Source organism: Microtus ochrogaster, chromosome X, assembly GCF_000317375.1.
Source record: "Microtus ochrogaster isolate Prairie Vole_2 chromosome X, MicOch1.0, whole genome shotgun sequence".
Lineage (NCBI taxonomy): Eukaryota > Metazoa > Chordata > Mammalia > Rodentia > Cricetidae > Microtus > Microtus ochrogaster.
The window spans coordinates 54,966,496-54,973,054 of record NC_022026.1 but is presented as its reverse complement, the minus strand read 5'-3'; positions in this window follow the sequence as shown (position 1 = coordinate 54,973,054).

Sequence of the window (6,559 nt, the reverse complement as noted above, 5' to 3'; positions counted from 1 at the left end):
TCCTGGAAAATGAAATCCCCGACACACCTGTTCTCAAAGTAAACAATTACTTGCCATGTAAAAGAATTCATAAATACTGTTTTCTTGTGCTTTCCCGCAGCGGTCATCACAAATTCATCTAGGAAACCTAATTGCTTCTGGATGAAAGAATAATGACTTTTCATATGTCTTTGAGAAGCACATAGTTAATGCTTAAAGTAAGAGCCGTAGGCAGAATACTCAGGGTGAGGAGATGGGGGTCTTATCTCCCTTGATATTTACATTTCAAAGAGATGGTTCTGAAACACTTAATTAAACATTCTTGGGCTACAAGGATGCCAAGAAAAAATTTTTTATGTGCACATCAAAGGGACAGATTTACAAATGCTAGGTAAATATCTCAAAGAAATGCTCTAAGAAGGGAGGGGGCAATTTAATTTTTCATTTTGGAAGAAGAAAACTTCCTTTGTTTTTACAATAATCACTTCTAAATATTGAGAAAGTTGTTGTGTGAAATAAAATAAACTCCTGATAAAGAGAATTAAAGGAAAAATGTAGAAGAGTTATAAGGAGATGAGTCAGGTCATCCATCTCTCCCCAAATTCATAATCTTCACCTTTGTGGGTAAATTAGGAATTAGGATGACACCCAATCTGGTTTTGTAGGTTCCCTGCCCTGGAGGAGAATTGGTGCTTGAGAAAGGAAGAGACTGGACTGGGTGAAGCATTCGAGTGAGGAGAGAACCAGGTATCTCCTTCTGAAAATAAAAATGCTGATGTAAAGCAGCATATAAAGCAAAAGCCAAATTCAGAAACCACCCAATTAAATAACTCCTATAGGGAGACATGCTCACTGTTAGTCTCTGACCAAGTGAGACAAGAGTTATCTCCCGCATGGAGTAAGGGATGGGTCCAAGATGGATGTGAACTAATCATTTAGCCCAATAGTCAAAAAAGGAAGTGACTCCATTAATAGCCTACAGAGGAAATTAAATGAGTTGGAAGACAGAGTGGATAAAGGTGACTACAATGTGTGACAGCTCCCCTGATTGGATGAGTAACACACTCATCTCTCTGATGAGTAACATCTCTCTGGCTGAGCTGAGGGAGCATGCGTAGGTTGTGTGGGTGCCTCATTGGGTTAGCTTGTGATTCACTCAAAGGATGAGAACTCATGATAAAGACCACCATAGTGTCCGTCTAAACTGGGCTGCATGGTCATGTCCCTTGGGATTCTTTCTACTCGCAGTACTCTCGGGTTCCTTAATAAATGTACATTCTCTCTGCTCCTTGTCCGTGTTTTCTTGTTCATCGTGGGCATAAGCAAGAAGCTCCGAAACAGCTGGCTCAGGGTAGCTTTGGTGACCATAATCATCTGGCATCCTAGTTCCCTGGTGAGCTCACCAAGAGCCAAGAGGGAGTCCATTGCTCTAGAAGAACTCATGTAATAAGGACTACTCACAATGAATTCTGGTGAAAGAAATTTAGTGTTAGCTAGTGTTGTGCCAGGATGGAGGAGCCTAGAGGAAGGGGTAAAAGTACTTACCATCCCAGCATTTACAATCCTATTGAATGGAAAGTTTTCATAAGGAATGTAGACTGTGAACAGAAATCCAGTACGTGACTTATCAGAGAAAGATAATCACCTGCTCCCCTGGGGCATGGGGTCTTTACGTCAGTTAAGAGAAGCTATCTGGCCTTGCCTTCTGGTCCAGCTCAGCAGATAAGAGGCAGGAAGCTCACCATCTGCTCAGAAAAACTTTTAATATTCTTTTTCTTCTTGAGAATGCCTATTTGGGGTGAGGTACCAGAATTCGTTAAGCATTAAGGTTTAATTGGTTGTGTAAGACATCCTAAATCACCAGGTCAGGCTCCAAACAGCTACTGTCTGACTGTAAAAGAGTAGAGAACTTCCTTTCTGTCTTTTTGTATCTGCAAACAATTATGCATAAAAACAGTGTCTTCGTAATTTCTTAGTTTTACTTCCTTTTGAAATGACTGCCACAAATGACTCCATTTTGCCATTGGCTTTTAGAAAGTCTTTTCTATGTAACCGGAGCTGGCTTCAAACTCCTTCTGCTTCATTATTGGAACTATGGGTATCTATCACAGGAGTCACCTAAGAGCATCGGAAAACAGATGTTTACATCACAATTCATAACAGTAGTGAAATTACAGCTATGAAGTAGCAATGAGAATAATTTTATGTTTGGGGTTACCACAACATGAGGAACTGTATTAAAGGGTCACAGCATTAGGAAGGTTGAGAGCCACTGTCCTATATGAAGTTCCCAGGGACTGAACTCAGGTGGTCAGGCTTAGCCGCTGAGCCATCTCACTGGACCCCCGGAACAATTCTTTGTCCTGGGAAAGAAGACCATGGAGACTTCAGTGCATGCCCTTTCAACTCTGACTCAGGCCTGAAATAGTAGCCTCTCAAAAAGGCTGTTCTTCTGCAAAATGTCAACAGACAATAGTTACAGGCTTTTACAAGGAAAATAGAAAATATAACCAACAAGCACACACTTTTTAAAAATACTATTTTGAAAAGTAATTACTTGTTAGTCACTTTTCATGAACTTGATTGTGGGTGCTACAGAAAAGGATCAGGGCTGTGGCTGACAAAAGACTTAGAATCAGCAGGGTTAGAATTCTGCAGGGCTCAACAATGGATAAAGCAGAGTGAGTTATGCTTTCATTGTACATAGCTACTTCGGGGTAGTGATTATGAGTGATAGCATTATGTGTTGATAGACAGCCTATCCTAACTTGCTTCTTATTTGAAGAAATACATTTAAATTATTGCTTCAATTAAAGAATGGCATAATTCTAGGTTATGTTCATGCATAAATCCTTATTTCATGCTGTCTTCTAAGAATAAACAAAAAGTGGGGCTGTGAGATGGTCCGCTGGGCAAGGCCACTTGCTGCTAAACATAACTACCTGGCTTCAGTTCCAGAAAGCTCAGTGGTGAAAGACAGAACCTCCAAGTTTTCTCTTGACTTCCACATACATGCCCCATCATTAAATAAACATAAAAATATTTTAAAAAAAGAACATTTAAAAACTATTTTAAAAACCAAAATGAAATGTTTTGGTTTGTAGGCACTCTCCTTAGGCTACCAATTATCTGTTACTTTTAAATCATTAGTAGGCACTACCCGGAGTGCATTGCGGTACGGGGTGCTTAACTATCTTTGCTTCAAGACGATTGCAATGGTGCAATTAAGGGTGTGTGAGCACAGGCTTGAAAGAGGTTAGTAATACCCTAACAGTTGTAGTTAGGAAGACACCAGTGTGCCAAAGTGTTCTCCTAAGCTTTCTACTCATTACTTAAGGAGCGCAAACAAACTTAACATACAAAGAAGCCTGGAACAATGAACACATAACTACATAGAAGGTGTGTGTGTGTGTGTGTGTGTGTGTGTGTGTGTGTATTTAGCTTCTATTTTGAAACAAAGTTTAAAATCCTAGGCTTGGTAAAATAATAAATCTACAACATGGGCAAAAGCCCCAAACTTCAGACATTTCACAAATTTAAGGGACAGTGAAAATGTTTACAAACAGACTCATTTTCTGATATGTAAGTACATCTCATACATGCAATAGCAAAATGATTTGGTCAAATCATATACATTTATGTTGGGGTTTAAATAGTCGGTGTGCTGGTTTGAATAAGAATGGGCTTTATAAGTTCATATACTTAAAAGCTTGGTCAACATGGACTAGAACTATTTGAAAAAGATTAAGAGGTGTGGCCTTGTTGGAGTAGGTGTGGTCTTACTGGGAGTAGGCATTTTCATCATGTCGCATCTGCCAGAGACTTACTTAGATGGCACTATATTATACATTTTATAAATTACTTTTTATTATAAACATAAATATTGACTTATGACAAGTTGCACAGTATTCTGAATCTAACATTTTTTCTTTTTGAACACTGGTGATTTTCTCTTGAGAATTTAATAATGTTCCAATATACCAAATTAAATATTAAATTATCTACTCTTATAACATTATAACAAAATATTAACTAGAAATAAATTAATTTTGAATGATGACCTTTCATTGTAATAGCAAAAGTAGTCCAGAATGTAAATCTATTTCATATGCTAAAATCCTCAGAAACCATATAAAAAGTATCTCTAATAAATTGACAGTCCTAGGTTATCCTCAAAGGTCCATAATGTCTTTAGTCCTGGGTAGTTAGCTAAGTTTTCGGTACCAGGCATGATTTCCATCTTATTGACATGACTTAAGTCCAGTTAGAGAGCCTTTGGTCATCACCAAGGTGCGTGTGCCACTATTGCACTTTTAGGATTATCCTGCTACACTGCTTTTTTTGTGGTCAATAGGCATCATAGCTATGTAGGACTATTGGTCACTTCCCTCCTTTGGAATGTTGCATGGGACCATCAGGTTCCTCGTCCTTAGGGATGGGGCTTTCAGGTCAGTTCCAGCTCAGGGATGTACAGGCTCTGTGTCTGAAGTGCTTCACCAATAAGGTCTTATCTTCCATCTCTGGGGAACAACCAAGGGAAATAGCAATAGCATGTGATTTTGGGGAAGTCTTTTGGACAACCCTGAACACAATTCAAAAGAGGGTTTCTCATTCCTAGTGTTTGGTTTTTTTTTTTGTCTTTTTTTTTTTTGTCAGCACAGTCTACATTCTAAATGATTGTCCTTATACCCACAGAAAAGTGTAGTCCTCACCCCAAATCAAGAAAACTTCTCTTTGGTAAGCCAGACCCAAAAAGAGGAACATGGCATGTACTCACTCATAATTGGTTTCTATCCATAAATAAAGGACATTGCACCTATAATTCGTGATCCTAGAGAAGCTAAATAAGAAGGTGAACCCAAAGACAAACATATAATCATCCTCCTGGATATTAACCTTCATCAGGCAATGAAAGGAGACAGAGACAGAGTCCCACATTGGAGCACCGGACTGAAATCCCAAGGTCCAAATCAGGAACAGAAGGAGAGAGAGCACGAGCAAGGAACTCAGGACCACGAGGGGTGCATCCACACACTGAGACAATGGGGATGTTCTATCGGGAACTCACCAAGGCCAGCTGGACTGACTCCCAGTGGTTGTTTTTATAAGGTATTTGATCACAACAACAACAGCAAAACCCTAATACAACATTGATCTTTACAATTATTTTCTATATGATACCAAAAGGAAAGAAATAAAAGCAAAAAATAGTTCAATGAGAAAAAAAAAGAAAGAAAACTTCTCTTTGCAATAGACAGAGGTCATTAGAGAAAACCACAACCAATCAAATGCAAAATTGAGGACCCTATTTCCAAAGGACACATCTACAATAAAACAGTATTATTATTATTAATTTTACAAAACAGAGTTTCTCTGTAGCTTTGGAGCCTGTCCTGGAACTCACTCTGTAGACCAGGCTGGCCTCGAACTCACAGAGATCCACCTGCCTTTGCTTCTCGAGTACTGGGATTAAGGGCATGCACCATGCACCACCACGGCCCAGTTTTGGTTTGTTTTTTCAAGACAGGATTTCTCTGTGTAGCTCTGGCTGACCTGGGACTTGCTTTGTAGAGCAGGCTGGCCTTGAACTCAGAATTCAGAGACTCACCTGCCTCTGCCTCCCAAGTTCTAGGACTAAAGGTATGTGCCAACACTGCCCAAAAGCCACCACTGCCCAACAAAACAGTGGTAGTTTTAATTGGCAACATGACAAAACCCAGAATAGCCTAGGGAGCATCTCAGTGAGAGATTGTCTACACTGGTTTGGCTTCTTGGCTTGTATGTGGGGCTTGCCTTGATTGCCTTAATTGATGTGGAAAATGTGGGCAACACCTTTTGGTAGTGGCCTAGACAAAAGGACATGCAAGAAGGAAAGCTTTCCTGTTTTCACTTGCTTATTCTCCTGTTGCTTCTGCTTTTGATTCCTTCCCTGATAGTAGAACCAGCTTCTTAGCATTTCTAGTGTGAACAGAAGATCAGTGACTCTCCAGGAGTCCTCCAGGTCTTTGGCATTAAATTGAGACTGCTGGGTCATCCAACCCCATGGACTGAGAAACTACCCAGTTCTAGGCTGTGAGCCAGTCATTGTTGGACTACTCTGGCCATATCATATAAGACAATATAATAAATCTTCCTTTATAATTTGTTCATTCTGTCAGTTCTCCTCTTGGGAACCCAGAGTAATGTAAAAACTCAATTTCAAGTAAAAAGAAAATGATTTAAGTATATGTGTGTTCTATACAATATGTTGGAAATGCTTATACTAAAATGTATTTGTTGTTTCTCTGAAATCCAAATTTAACTGAATATTAGTTTATGTGGCTCGTGACCATCTACTTCAAGGATGAACACAGAAAAGCTTTCATATCTCAAATGGATTCCATGTGTGACTAACCACACCCTTGGTATCTAGGTGCTGCTTGCTTGATCTGGTTCTCAAGTGTTGCTCACTCCATTGTCCTCCCTACCACAACACCCACTCTCTACAGTGCATACTACTCTGCGTGCTTAGAGTACAGTCACGCTGCTGGATCAAGTTTTGTCTGTGGGACAGCTTACTCCTAAAACCATTGTACTGGAA